Source organism: Tribolium madens, unplaced genomic scaffold, assembly GCF_015345945.1.
Source record: "Tribolium madens isolate multiple individuals breed KSU strain unplaced genomic scaffold, Tmad_KSU_1.1 Scaffold_19;HRSCAF=116;Tcas5.2_LG9, whole genome shotgun sequence".
Classification (NCBI taxonomy): Eukaryota; Metazoa; Arthropoda; class Insecta; order Coleoptera; family Tenebrionidae; genus Tribolium; species Tribolium madens.
The window spans coordinates 14567199-14583246 of NW_025400983.1; the positions used below are offsets into that span (position 1 = coordinate 14567199).

The 16048-nt window shown below is 28.1% G+C and overlaps 1 protein-coding gene across 2 annotated transcripts in view; it reads right to left on the reverse strand.

Moving 5' to 3' along the window:
• Window positions 1–15162, reverse strand: part of LOC123012145 (calcitonin gene-related peptide type 1 receptor) — a 159825-nt gene extending 144663 nt beyond the window's left edge. For both annotated transcript variants that reach the window (XM_044409974.1, XM_044409967.1), the window contains exon 1: window positions 15062–15162. The gene's annotated coding sequence lies outside the window, so the exon portion shown is untranslated. The remainder of the gene's footprint in view (window positions 1–15061) is intronic.
• Between the last annotated feature and the right edge of the window lie 886 nt (window positions 15163–16048).

A 16048-nucleotide genomic window follows, 5' to 3' on the forward strand; every position in this document is an offset into this window, starting at 1 on the left:
TTGAAATCATCATCTTTTATAATATGCCATTTTACCTATCGACTTTTATTTAACATTTTACAGACATACGTTTTTGAATCCAAGAATAACTCGATTACAAATTATATTGATCTCTCGATTTATCAGCACAGCCTTATGTGAAGTTACATACCGGAAGCAAGAAAACGCAAATTATTATTTATGTATTTGGACAATAGTCCAGAAGTATGAAAATCTAGTAATTTATTTTCCACATGTGTTGTAGTTGAATAAGATCAAAACCACAAAATAAATGTTTTTTTCTAAATTCTTTATAATTTGTTATCTTTTACCCAAACAAGCATCTAAATACCGATTTTCAATACTTCTGTATTGCGAATTAAGCCAAAAATAATGAAATGTTATTTACAGAAATAAAACCCTCTAGATAGAATAAATTAAATTCCTTTGAGACCCGGAACACACCTCAGTAACAAACATGAATGTACGTAATATACAATGTAACCACCAGCCCAGTTAGTTTATAAAACATAAAGCTTTCAAAAAACTCAATTTATTATGCCTTGATTAACTTTTGTCCAAGAAATTACAGCAGCTTACACTCCTAGAGCTTTACGTCCGCAATTTTCACAAAAACGACTTTTAGAGAAGTGCGAGATTAATCTAAAGTTAGAGTCTAGTTAAGGGTTCTTAAATAATTTTGTTAGTTTGAGCCTTTCTTCGATATGACTTGCATTATTATTTATTTAAACGTGCTTACAATGCAATTCAAGTAGGTACGAAGGTTGAAAGCAAGTTATAATTGACAATAAATTTTGCAAATAAAACGGCAAGAAATGTAATAAATCGAGAACGAGAGAGTGGTAAAAATTATGGAGTGGTAAAGCGGAACTTTACGTCGGATTGAAGATGAATTATTACTATTTCGTTGTGAACTAATGTATAACTGATACGCAATATTTATATTTACGTTATTTATCGACACAAACGATACAAATTTACATTTGCTCGCGCTCGCGTCGTAAAAATAAAAAACATCTAGATATAACACTTACCAAGGTAGCAAATTACATTCTTAAATTTATTTAACAGTTTAGTTCATGGGCTAAGTATTATGCTTCCGTTAATCCGGTATTTCATGTAATAACTAGTTATTTCATAAAATACCGATCTGATGTAAGCACTTAAAAGTATACAGGGTGTTCCGTTTTTATTGTTACAAATTTAAACAGGTGATAGAATATTCCATTTTAAGACAAAAGTTTCCTATGAACATGTATCAAAAAATGTTACGTAAGCGAGCTACACCCCCTGAAAGAGATGCGTTTTTTAATGGAGTTTTCCACTATTGCAGAATAGATAAAATTACAAAAGTTGGTACAGCGGATAACACCTGAACAAATTCAAAGATCAGTTGTCAAAATTTTAATCACGGGTGTCTTAAACGGTGAAACAAATTTAATTTTTAATTTTTATCCTCTTTATAGTCTGTAAGACAAATTGTAAAATGATTTTACTTAAAAACAGTAAGTTGTATCGAAAAAACGCAAGAGACCTCTTTTTTGTAAAAAAACTATGAAATTTAGAATTTCGTGGCTGAAAGTGAAAAAAATGTTAAAGTTTTATCTACGATGGTTTCTAAAATATTTCAAGAAATGCATTAAAAGATGCACCCGTATCAGGGGATGTAGCACCCTTATTTAATATTTTTTGATACAACTTTATAGGAAAGTTTTATCTTAAAATTGAATATCCTATCACCTGCTTAAATTTGTAACAATAAAAACGGAAATCCCTGTATATTTTTTTTTGTTATTTTACACTTTAACTATTATTTTCTGAAATAATGTAGCAAAACAAATTAAAGTATAAAATAAACATGAAAAGGACAATCATAACATAAGAATTATAAAGTTTCAAAAGTTGATAATAAATTAACAAAAAAAACAAATTTTTATTTTTTCTTGATCAAAAATACGTTTTCAGATCATGAGTCAAAACAATAAAAAAATCTAGATATCTGTCGGGGAATACCAGATCGATTATGTACTTACTATTTCATACCTTATCTTGTACACCTACGTTGTTATTACAAAACTATTCTATACTTAAATGACACAAATAAAAGTTCTACCTTTCAGACATAGGGTAAAAAACTGTTTTTTTTTTGCCTAAACGTTTTTCACTTTTACCTGACATTTACTATAACATATACGAATGTTGTCTCTTTCGCTGCTTCAGCAGGTACAATGTAGATTATCAGCATTTGACAATTTTCATTATAAACTACGCTAGTTATTCAGTAATTAAATCAATAAACCTTTAGAATATCTCAACACAAATTTCGAAATTAACGCGTGACGTTTGTTATAATTTAAAGCGTTTTTAATAACTTATAACTATTGTGTTGCTCTTTTCTCTCCATCTGAATCGTTTGCGGTTATAAAATAGTATATGTTATTTGGAGTAAAAGTGAGTTTTTGTTTACGTTTATGAATCATAAATGTTCAGCTTTACTCCTAATAAAATAATGTACTTATATATTCTCATTTAAAGATATCTTGTTTTTAATTATCGATTTAATTCCAATGCAAGAAATTATTAGCTATGCCTAAAACCTAAAAATGAATACTGAATATTTTTTTACCAATTTTCAACATCTCATCCTTAGTGACAACACATGCAAGTTTTTTTTCTAATTTAAGTAATTATAATTAACAACTGTGAATTATGTGTCACAAAGTCGATAGGAAACATGTGACCTAAATTTAGATAAGCTAGCTGAAAGAGCTAATGGTTATTGATGACACGCGAAATAGACATTACACATAGTAAATACTGTTTTACAGTTTATCAATCAGTCTCTATAAATTTTTTAAATATAAATAATTTCCTATTACTGCTAACAAAGAAAACTCATTTTTATTTTAAATAAAATTAAGTATCCGAATGTATTAAATTTCAAGGAAAATTTCACATTTCTTCATATTTATATGAAAGAAATGATTATTCGCTTCCATTGCTTGATATTATTAATGTATATTTTGTTTGTTTAATATAAAATTAGGAAACCATCATAATTTTGTAATTTTACAACATGTAGGTAAAATATTTAATATTATGCGATTGCATGTTTTTACAATGAAGCTAAAGTCTAGTTAATTTTAGTTTAACGATTGTTTAGAAGATTATTAAATAAAAAAGCATTATAATTTTGTAACAGATGTTTCTTTTAAAGATATTTTGCAAAAGTAACAAACAAGTGTTGTAATATCTATACACTTTGTCTGTAGTTAAATAATTAATAACACAAGTATGTCAAAAACTTATTTTGCACATATTTACTGTCTTCTCCCCAACACTTCTTTTATTTATTTTACTCCTCTTTCAACTTCATGTATTTTTAAAAAACTTTTATCCGCAAACTTCACAAAAGTGATTACTTTTATGACTAAATGTCACAGGTAAAAATCTTACCTTTCACTCATGAAGTAAAAATTCTATATTTGCGCTAAGCGTTTGTTACTTTTACCATGATATTTGCCATTGTTGTCTTCTTCTTGTCTATTTTGCTGCTTCAGAAATGTCTAAAAAAGTACATTGTAGATCATTAGCATTCGACATTTTGCCCTACTAACTGCACTAGTTAAATTAGTAAACACTTTCGAAACTTTTAACACAAATGTCATGTTTTTATAAGCGTTATTATGATTGCATTAGTTGCAAAGCGTCCTGATTATTTTTTGTTCATTTACTTGCTAATTATAGTATTGCTCTTTACTCTCCGTCTGAATATGTTTGCGGATAAAATAGTACTCCTACTCGGAGTATTGAGTTTATGAGGCTCAACAATTATTTGACTTACTACGTTCGACAAAATAAACGTTTGATATGTCATCGGCCAGCGTCCCATTCCGTATCGTGGAAACTGCTGATGATACACCTTATTATCTTGCGAACAAGTGTAACACCGCATCGTGGGAGGGACACTAGTAGTCTTGTCGCCGATAAAATGACATCTAATTTAGTTGTTTGTAGAAAATTTTAATAAAACTTTAAATAATAAAATAAATAAAATTTTACAAAAACCTATTTCGTTCAACTTCGTCACATAAACTTTCACTTTTACTCCCTAATAACACAGAAAACTATTTTTTGTTCTAATGTAAGACCCAAACTTCTTGTCTCATTTGCATTTACATAATTATTTATTTACTTTCTAGTATTTAGAAATTTGTAATAATAAAAATTCTTAATTATTTATATTAATCAATAAGAATACAAAACACCAGAAATAATTACCATTAGCTTAAGACTAAATAATAATTAGTTTTTAAAATTTTATGAAGCACCCGTGACTTCGTCCACCTAGATTTTCGATATAAATTGTTGTTTTTTCTTAAAGAAGAAATGTAAAGTTAGTCTGTTTATCTATTTTTTTTCTTGATTCATCAAGTTAAAAGAAGGCGGGAGCATCAGAAACCCGATTTTTAAAAGAATGACGAAAGTACGTTATAAACGCTTCACCTCATCAAATTTTCAAAAAGTGTCTTCTTAGCACCCCCAAATCTCAAAATTTTAAATTTATATTTTTGTTTAAATGTTTGCACCTAATTTCATCCCGAAATTATAGGTTGGTTTTTGATAAGTGCCTGATTAGTGCACTTCTCTACTCTCTAGGAAAAATATTTTCCAAATTTTATGTTACTATCTTCGTTTAAACATGTACACCTCATTACACCCTCTTAAAAATTGATTTTTAAAAATCTCGTCTTAGTGCACCTTTACAACCGCCAAAGAACATATCTTCCAAATTTTTTTTTATGTTTCTATCTTCGTTTAAGTGTTGACAATAGTTATTTATTCGACGAGTTTGAGTGTAAATCGGACGCTTTATTTGACCGAGTGGATTTTTAAACCACGAGTGTAACGAGTGGCTTACCATCCACAAGGTGGAATAAAGCGTCCGATTTACAGTCAAACGAGTTGAATACAACATTTTATTCTTCGAATTAGAGTCAACAAGGCTTAAACTTGCTTTAAATCTGTTAAAAATAATTTGACGTTTCGTATTGAGAAATGCCAAACAGTTGTCAAAACTTCCTTACACGGGAGAAAAACCGTAAATTTTGACAGTGTCGAAGAATAAAATAATTTTACTTATTTAAAAAAAAATCTTGTCCTAGTGCTTACAACTGATAAGGAACATATTTTCTAATTTTTTTCTTTCTATCTTTGTTTAGATATTTACACCCTATTTCATCCCCGTAGAGATTTATTTTCAAAAAAATTTTTCTTAGTGAACCTGTACACTCTCTGAGAAACATATCTTCTAAATTTAATGTTTCTATTTTCGTTGAAACTTATACAACCCGTTTCACCCCCTTTTCTAAGAGAGTAAATAAGTTTTTACTAATTATTTTTGAAAAATCTCGTCTCAGTGCACCTTCACAACCGCTAAAGAACATTTCTTCCAAATTTTTTGTTTCCATCTTTGTTTAAATGTTTACACCCCATTTCACCCCCTTAGAGGTTGATTTTTTTAAGATCCTTTCTTAACGGACCTCTACACCTTCTAAGAAACATATCTGCCAAATTTCATGTTTCTAGCTTCAGTGGTTTACGCTGTGCGTTGTCTGTCAGTCAGTCACGGAACTCTTTTATAAACAGGATGCGCCAGAACTCGCGCCCCAGAGAAAAATGCCATATAAGGTAAGATACCAGGAACATGGAAAAAATGTTCAAAAAATTTTATCTATAAAAATTTCGAAGTTATGAGGGTTTAAAGTTTGCACTTTGACTCAATTTATTTCTGTTGGAAAAATAATTTTTCTAGTTTTTTTGCTATAGGCTATTAAAAAAGGAAACAAGGAAGCTGTATCCTAAATTGTAACGCTGTTTAATGTTATTTGTGGCTTTTATTGGCAAAATTTTTGTACCTTTACTAAATAATTGTTAAAAAAACAATACGAGATCATCAGTATCATTAAATAGACATAAAAAAATGTCAAATGTCAAAAAATAAATGTCAAAATTTTTTGACAGATAGAATTTTTTAAACATTTTTTTCATGCTTCTGGTATCTTACCTTACCTGAAAATTTTCTCTGGGTCGCGAGTTCTGGCGCCCCCTGTATATAGATATGTGTCTTGTTTTCTTGTTTCAAACATTTTAAATTCTAGAATGTAGGTCAGTGTGTATCAAAATATTTGATAAATTCTTAGAAAATTTACAACTTATTGTTTTTGAATGGACCAAAAATGGAAGAAAGTCGAACCGGAGAAAAACCCTTTGGGATTCGTTCATTTGTATTTTAAAGCATAATAATTTCCTTTAAAATAGGTGTGAATTTGATCCCTACTTCTATTAAATAAAAAGTTAGCTTAGTATCTCAAAATTAAATAAGAGACAAAAGTGAAAAATTATAGAGGATAAATATTTGAACTTATTGGACAATTTGTATAATCACCAAAATTTTGAACTATACAAAAAACTGAAACAAACAACAAACATTATTTGTTACAACTAAAGTCAGTTTATAATAAAAAAAAATGAAAATTTTTATTTAGAATTAAACTATTTAACTATTATTGTTATTTACTTACAATTAATTACAACATTAATATTTAATTGTAATTACGAGAATGGATTAATAATTAGGTAGCCTTGATGTTGGTTGTGCTGTAAGTCGTTTTTTTATTTGCTCTTAGTAGGCACTACATACAAATAGAGTAATGTAAATTTTTTTGAAAATTTAGTTTATTTTTGATTGCTCCATTTTTTAATGATTACTTTTTTTGAACAATATTTTAATTCTGTTTAAATTGTTATTCCCAAAACATAATCTTTGTGGAAAACATTTTTATATCAAGTTGTCTTTTATAGAAAATAATACACCTAATTTGTAAAAAAATACAAAAATAAATGTGATATTTAATTCTTGAAAAAACTTTTATTGTACCTACTTTATCATTCGTCAATTAGTTTTTTAGAAAATAGTGGTAGAACTACTTGTTTAATATATATTTTACCCTAACCTAGGTAATAATAATATCTATAATACAACTTCTACATAAAAATAATGTTTTCGTTTATATCACAGAAGCAGGTGGCATTCTCACTGCCAATACTTTTAAACCTCTCTCGATTGTAAATGGGCTAATCTTCTGTAATTGCAGCTATTAAAACTCCAAATGGAAGAGTATAAATTTTTATTTTCAGTTTTTCTAATGTTCTCTAGAAATTAGTCGTTTACATAAAATAATACCTTTCATAAATTTAATCCTTCTGCTATATGCAGAGACCGATCTCTATTAAGCTAACTACCCTTATAATGTAATGTATTGGGATGCCACGAAAACCTAAAGTAAACCGAATAAAATTTAGTATAGGGTTACTAAGTTTAAAAATTAATGAAATAGTAAACATCAATATTTTAGAAATTGTTGTAAAAAATGTTTTTATAATACTTAATACCTATGTTTATCTTTAAGCAAGTAAAGTTAAAACAAATAAGTTAAATAAGATTAAGAAAATGTTTTAATAAGAACATAAAGTATAATTATTTATTTTTTTGATTATTTTTTCTAACTACTAGCGGCTCATAATTTCTAATCATAATTTTATACAAACAAGTTTATTTACGCAACAAGTCAGATTTTGTAGAATTAATACCCAATCATATTTTTTTGTACGTGATTGCTTTGTCAATAAGTCTAAAAAAGATTTTATTTATTGCCGTCTCAACTTTGTGGTCTCCAATATTTTTTTCGACTCTGGGAAGATTTTTATGAAGGAATACAGCTTCCGACGAGATCTGATTACTGTTACGAAGGTTTATGTTACCCGTATTATCTTTTCGATTGTGGTTTTCCAGAGCTTGTAAAAGACATGATCTGAGTTTGGAAGCACTAAAGTAGTGAATTACAAGGGTCATAAAATCCTTGTTAATTCAGCAATAACTCTACCTATTCAATTATTTGCTTTCATAAATTTTAAACTGGCTTATTTTATTTATATTAAAGATTTCTGAATAAAATAAGTTTCCTAGAACTAAAAATACCATTTTATTCCTTTTTTAGATTAAACTGTAATCTACATCGCCAGAACAAATTTGCAGTTCAAATCAATAAAACGCTCAAAATTCCAACAAAAGTACTTTGAGATTAAATAACACTGAAAGATATTTTCGTGAAGGAACTAAATGAATGTTTTGAAGGCATCGCAAAGAGGCATTTATCCTGCATTGTAAGCATTCTTAGCAGTGACCTTAGCCTTTGTCTGATTACAATCTCTACTGTTGATGGAAGATTTTAGTTTCATAAAGTTCGCCATAATGATTTTCCATGAAGGAATTAAAGGAGCTGATGAAAGTCATTTTATTTTTGTGTAACTTTATTTCGAACGATTACCAAAATATTTGTAGTTTTTGTGTTTGTGAAAAATTCAATTTGCACATCGTATGAATATTTATTTAACTTTCAAAAAATGTTTTCTTTCAAAACACGTGTTTGTATAGTATATGTATTTAAATTCGTTACATTCCGTAATTCTGTGTCGTTTTTTCAACATAATAAAATTCTTCATATTTTTTAAAACAAAATGAGGGTTTTGATATAATTTATGCTAATTATAAAAAAATAATAAACTAATAACAAAAAACAAGAATTTAAAGTATTTTAATTAGGCGAGAACAGAACTCTCATTTTTAACCTCATTAAATTTTAAAAAATTTTGCGTATAAAATTATTCTGTTTTTATTTGTCAACATTGTGATACACGTAATAAATACATATTTTTTTTCTACAAAAATAAAATAAGCACAAAATGCTGTCCTTAAATTTCTACCGTCGAAGGTACACTGTAAGACACAAAGTTATAAAAACTATCAAAGCTATCGCAGATATCTATGTTTAAAACGAAAATTTTGAAACAGTGCATCAAGTAACGCATAATGACATCTGAAAATGTATTTTGAGTTGCGTTCGCAAATCGGTCAGGGTCTTTATTATACAGGGTTATTCATAAATATGAAGCAATATTTGAACCTCAAAAATGACCCATAAAATGATGTTAATTTATATAATAACTCGTGTCCTATCTCTACTGATGAGAATTTTACAGCCCTCGGAATGTGGGTATGGAAATTTGAATTTTTTTGTAGTAACTTTGAAACTATTTGACCAAATATTATAAAATTTGGAACATTTCCCTGTGACAACATACCCTATGAACTGCTAATCACGAAAACCGGATACATCCACTCAATTTCCGGTTCCAGCAGTTGCAGGTCACATTTTCTGTGTTTTTCCATTTTTCTGCTCTCTTAACAACATTTTTTTATTGCCCAGATAGATAGAGTAATCAATTTCGAATAAAAAACGCATAACCTTTAATACTCCTAAAATGGACCGTTTCAAAGATATTTTAATTTAAACTGAGGACTGCACAACGCTGAAATCAAAAAATAGGGATTTTGAATAAGTGGTATCTACGGCAACTAATGACCATGGTCACATAAATCCCTATCAGGCATCTGTTAGCTTTGACGATAAATTTTTGTGAATTATTTATAAATTAAATGCTACGAGATCGATTGGGATTTATTGTAGATTACGTTATAAATCTGAAGTAAACTCTTTTATTAAATATTTTCAATTAATCGCCCAAGAATCGTCCAATGTCAAAGTTGACAGATGCCTGACAGCGATTTGTGGGACCATGGTCATTTGTTGCCGTGGATATCATTTATTCAAAATCCCTATTTTTTTTTATTTCAGCGTTGTGCAGTACTCAGTTTAAATTAAAATATCTTTGAAACGGCCCATTTTAGGGGTATTAAAGGTTATGCGTTTTTTATTCGAAATTGATTACTCTATCTATTTGGAAAATAAAAAATTGGTGTTAAGAGAGCAAAAAAATGGAAAAACACAGAAAATGTGACCTGCAACTGCTGGAACCGGAAATTGAGTGGATGTATCCGGTTTGCGTGATTACAAGTTTAAAGGGTATGTTGTCACAGGGAAATGTTCCAAATTTTATAATATTTGGTCAAATAGTTCCAAAGTTATTACAAAAAAATCAAATTTCCATACCCACATTCCGAGGGCTGTAAAATTCTTATCAGTAGAGATAGGACACGAGTTATTATTTAAATTAACATCATTTTATAGGTCATTTTTGAGGTTCAAATATTGCTTCATATTTATGAATAACCCTGTATGTATCTGACTCAGTCTGCATAAAAAATAGTTAGGCATAAATATAAAAAAAAATATTTCACTAGTCTATAAAGTAGTTATTTATTATATTAGACGATAAAATTGAATTTTATCTTTGAGAGCAATTTAAAAAAGGAAAAAAAAATTAAAGCGTCAATAGATGTTTGAATTTTTAATAATAGAAAGTAAAAGTTCCCACCTTTAAGATAAAATTTTTATTCTGAAACACTTGCTTTTTATGTGTTTTGCAGGTACATATTTTCATTCTACAACAAGTTACTGAATGAATGTTCTAAAACTCAGTAAAATATTTTAATTTAATAAAAACATTTTAATTCCTATATATAGTATGACCCCGGATTGAATTTACAAGAGGATTTTTTTTATCTTTCATTTTACGCCAAACCTACAAACGAAAGACATTTTTTGTTTCACCTGAAACGAGCAAATCTGTACTTCAGTGAAAAGAAAAGTTAATTTTTCCTATCACATTGGCGTTTTATTTATTTGTCTATATGTCACTTTGACAATTAATTTATTAATTAAATAATGATAGTTCTTGTTTAAAATGACTTTGGTTTTTATCTTAAAGCTGTTTCTTTGAGTTGACATTTATTAAAATTATGTTTTTCACAAACATTTTTGTTATTTAACTTGCGTAAACTCATTTGTCAAAGTGACATTGTCAAAATAATAAAACCGCCAACGTGATAACAGAGAAAAATTATGCCAAATCCAAAAACAAGAGAAAAATGAACTTTTCTTTCTACTGAGTTAGTATAATGAAGTATACTAAAACTGTAACATTTAAATTTCATGTGCAAAATGACATTTTTGGTATTTTTGTTAAACTAATTTGCCCTAATAACAACAATTTAACATTATGTTTTTTTTTAATTGTAGCAATCTACAGGGTGATGCATTTTGGATGTCCGAATAGGGAATCTCCGAAACTAAGATGTTTAGCCAAAAACGGCTGACACATTCTGGATCTCATTTTTTGAGAAAATAATATTGGTTAAAACCGCATCTTCGCTATCATCTTTTGTTTTCGACTTATAGACAAAAGTTGACTTTTTGGCGAAATCTAAAAAAAATCATATCGTCGTTGTTATAGAAGATACGGATTTGAAATAAAGACATTGTACAGGCACTTTTTTACGAGGAATTTAATAATGTAGTTAGCAATTTTTTTCAGTTATTAGTTTAGCCGTAATAAGATAAACTTGTATTTTTTTAAATGGAAATCATAGGCGGCTATGGCAACTTCGAAGAGCTTATTTTTTTCTGATCTAAAAAATATATATTTGTAACAGAATATTTTTTTGTAATTATACTTAAAAAATAAAATACATATTTTGTTTGATAATAGTTGGCCATGGAAAAACTATTTCACTCCAAATGTGTAAATAATAATCAATAAGAGTTTTGTGAACTGTAAAATAAATGAAAAAATAGATAAAATTACAAAAATTTAAAAAATACGATACGGTAAAAGCATTGAACAAATATGCGAGCGCTTCAGAACAAAATTATTACATATTTTTAAAAAATCCAAAAATAGGAAAACCAATTTGTCAATAGTCAACACAATTAAAAAAATCATTTTTTTGGTGATCTAATGGAGGTGGGATAACGTTCCACATAGACGGAATTTGGGTATTTGAATAACCATATCGTCATTTTTGTGTCATATAAAATATATTTTATTGAAGAATTAAAGCGGTTTTTTTTTTCACAACACTCTATGTATCACTAGAAGTTACAATGGTAATGTTAGCTTGTTTAAAAACAAAGAAATGTTATTAGTCGCCAATAAGTTGATTTACGATTTATTTTGCATTTTTTTCATTACTTAGTACTTAGAAAACTCTTTCATTAGTGACACTGGTTGAATAATATAGTTTAAATCCATTTAGTTGAAGATGCAACATTTTTTCATGGCCAACTGCGAACAAAAATAAAAGATAATTTTTTGCTAAAAATGTATTATAATAATTTGTTACAAATATATATTTTTTAGATAAGAAAAAAACAAGCTTTTAAAATATGACATAGCCATCTATGATTCCTATTTAAAAAAATAAAAGTTTATTTTATTACGGCTAAACAAACAACTGAAAAAAATTGTTAACTACATTATTAAATTCTACGTAAAAAAGTGCCTGTATAATGTCCTTATTTCAAATCTGTGTCTTCTATAATAACGAAGATATGAATTTTTTTAGATTTCGCTAAAATGTCAATTTTTGTCTATAAGTCGAAAACAAAAGACGATAGCAGGATGCGGTTTTGACCAATATTATTTTCTCAAAAAATGAGCCCCAAAATGACTTACTCGTTTTTGGCTAAACATCTTAGTTTCGGAGATTCCCTATTCGGACATCCAAAATGCAGCACCCTGTACAGGCAGGCGGTAATTAAATTTTCGCAATTAATAAGTTGAGCATACAAAGTTAAAATTTTTTGTCCTGGAAAGCAATTTATTTTTAGTTTACGTTCATTTTACTTTGCTTGAAAAATCCTCGAAATTCTGCCAGTGGTTACATATTCAATGATAGGGTCAGAACGAATAAAAGACAAATATTTTTTCCTTTCTACGATAGTTTCTTGCCAAAGCTCAAGGTTCTTGATCAATCAATTTTAATTTATTTCCTTGTGATCGAAGCTGCATAATAAAATAACACTCAGAATCTCGGAAATGTGTTAAAATGTTGTCATTCAATGCTTGTCAAAGATTCATTTATATGCTTTTATCGACAACACGTTAATAAAAATATTAAATTATACAATGTTCTTTAATTTTTTCAGATTGGTAAAGTTGATGGTTTGGAAACAAAGCAAATATTTGCTTTCAGGAAGAACAAACAACTCGTAGTTGCCTACCATTAAATCAACAATTCTGTAAACGTTTTATTATATATTTTTGATTAAAAAAGAGCTAAAAAATTTACATTAAAAGCAAATTTTATATAAATAATCTGTGTTGAATCTTAGGACTCGTTGTAACTTGATTCTTCCCACTTAAATAATTTATTAGTAGTTTAATATTATAATAATCCATTGCTATCGCAAAATGCTTACGATTTTCATGACTTTCTTGCGCTTCATTATTTAGTTTATAACTTTAATAATTGGAAACCTTCACCGACGTAATTTTCCAAAAGAAACAATTCAAGAAAAGATTTATTTTTACTTAAGCTTCTCTTTTCCGCAATTCCGCTACATTGTTTATAAATTAAAGTCAACATTCACGTCTTTGTGGCGCAAAAAGAATAAAAGAGATTTATAATTTATTGCACCATAACTTGTTGCTAACACAAACATAAAAGAACGTGAAAAATAAAAATAAATTTCGCCTACTTAAACATATTTAACTAGGTAGACATTGCTACAAAAAATCCTTATATTAAGTAAGTGAAGGAGATACAAAGTTCGAAATTTAATGAGAATCATTAGCGCTCTGTACCGATAGTCGAGGAAAAGAAGAAAATGGAAACCCGACGGAAATCGATCACTAACGACAAAAAGTTGATATAAGGAGAATACTGTTTGCAGTGATATTATGTCTTCTAAAAATACAATAAAACTATTCTTATTTCTATAAATACATACAAATAGCAGCCAATCAGCTATTCATATTCTCAATTAGCCTCGTAACAATTATTTTTTATAAAAAATATACAAAAAAAATAACAATAGATATTTAGTTTTAATCTTGTTTTGAGTTAGCAAAATAAAAAATGTTTGTTATAATCCATAATGATTTAACGTGACTAGAAAAAACCGTCACATAAACGAAGAGTGTGTTTTAGATTTTAGTTTTTCTACCAGAAAACAACCAGTACCAACATTTGTTTTAAGTTAAAACAATTGTAGTGTTGTAGTATGTGAAATGTTATACAAGCTGGTTCATAACTCGTGCGATTATAGAACAATTGTTTAAAAAATTCTCTGTCAAAAAATGTTGACATTTATTTGTTGATATTTGACCTTTTTTTATTGATATCTATTTATTGATACCGATGATTTTGTACATGTTTTTTTTTATAATTTTTCAGTAAAGGTACAAAAAATTTGCCAACGAGAGCCGTAAATAGCGTTGAATTTAGTTATAATTGAAGATACAGTTTTTTGTTTTCTTTGTAATAGCCTGCACCAAAAAAACATGTAAAATTATTTTTCCAACAAAAATTAATTTTGGACTTTTACATTTTTTTTGCTTGTATAAATTTATTAAAAAAATTAAACTACAATACAACAACTTACCATTAATAGGTTAGAAGATTATCGCTTGCGTACTATTTTTAACATTTTAAAGTATGACATTTAAGAAATCTGATACTTGTACATGCATTACCATTTCTAAAGCTTCTTTCATCAACATTTTAATGACGTTCACCAACTAACAAGCTTTAGGTTCAAAGTAAACGATGCGACTTCAACATGTAATAAATAATTCAAACGAATATATTAAAATCTCGTCATGTTTTATATAAAATCTACTAAAATCACTATTGAAATATTTAAGATATTTGAATTTGCTACCGAGCCGAAAGCAATCCCCATATTGAAAGCAATACAATTTCGTGCCTAAATTTTTTCCCCTTAAAACCTTGCCTGATGAATTCTTTAGTAACAGGTTGATGATTACACTCGCATCCGAACCATCCAATAACTCTGCTTGAGATAAATCCCTCAAGACGATTGCATTGAAAAAGAACATAATGTCTAGGTTCCAGTAAATTGATTTCGACACGAAATCTTATTAGTTCTTCAACAAGATTTCCATATAAACACACAAAACTTTAAAGTCAATAATATATAGCTTGTACTAAACAATAATAAGAAAACAAATTTACCTTAAAACATTTTTTAAAATTTTTGTAAACGCGCCCCAACTTTATTCGGAATTTTCAGTTTCAGGAGTCCGGATCCTTGCGTTCAGCATGAAAACGCGGAAACAACTGAACTAGAGGATGCAAAGCTGCGCTTGCTATTATCGCATGGCTGGTACTGACGCATGAAATATTTTCTATAAGCCATTTTCATTATTTTCTCTTTTTTTTTAAATAAATAAAGTACACAACTTTTTGTAAATGCTAGTTTCTGTTTAGTTTTATTAAAAGTACAGATTATTTTTAATGCAACAGTGAAACAAAATTAAAGGCATTGTAGTATAAACATTTATAAAGATTAAAAAAACCGTTTTCGAATATTTTAATCCAAAAATAATTTACCTTGAAGTTTTCAGATTAGTTCAACTCACTTTTACATTTGCGTGTCTGTTCCAACAAGGAAATAGGTATGTACACAGTTACATGAAATCGTAAACGAATTATCATTACGTCTATTTATAGGTGAGCTAACAGTTGCAGTTCCGTATATAATTCTCCTGCGTTAAATTGTTATTATTATATCAGGTATGTCACATTTTATCAACAAGCTTTTAACACCTCTGAAAACGCACTACTTGTGCCACTTAAGTTAAAATTTTAATAATTTAGGTTTTAAAAAGTAGAGTAGAAATGCATCTAAGTCACAAAAAAACAAATCTCAAATAATATTTTTGTCGTATTTATGAGAAAGAAGTGCTTCAACATCAAACTGCTAAAAATAAATCCCATTATTTCTCCACAAATTTAAGTAGCCATTGTGATGCATTGTAAAAGATGGTAAATAATTGAGGTTAAATTAAGTTTAATTAATTAATTTAGCTCTTGGATGGATCTTCTTAATGTCTAGCAAAACACTATGTTAAAAATAAAAGTATGGTGGTTTAATTATTCAACAAAAGGATCTAAAATTTTTAAGAATTATCATATCATGATATTGACCGAATTTATATT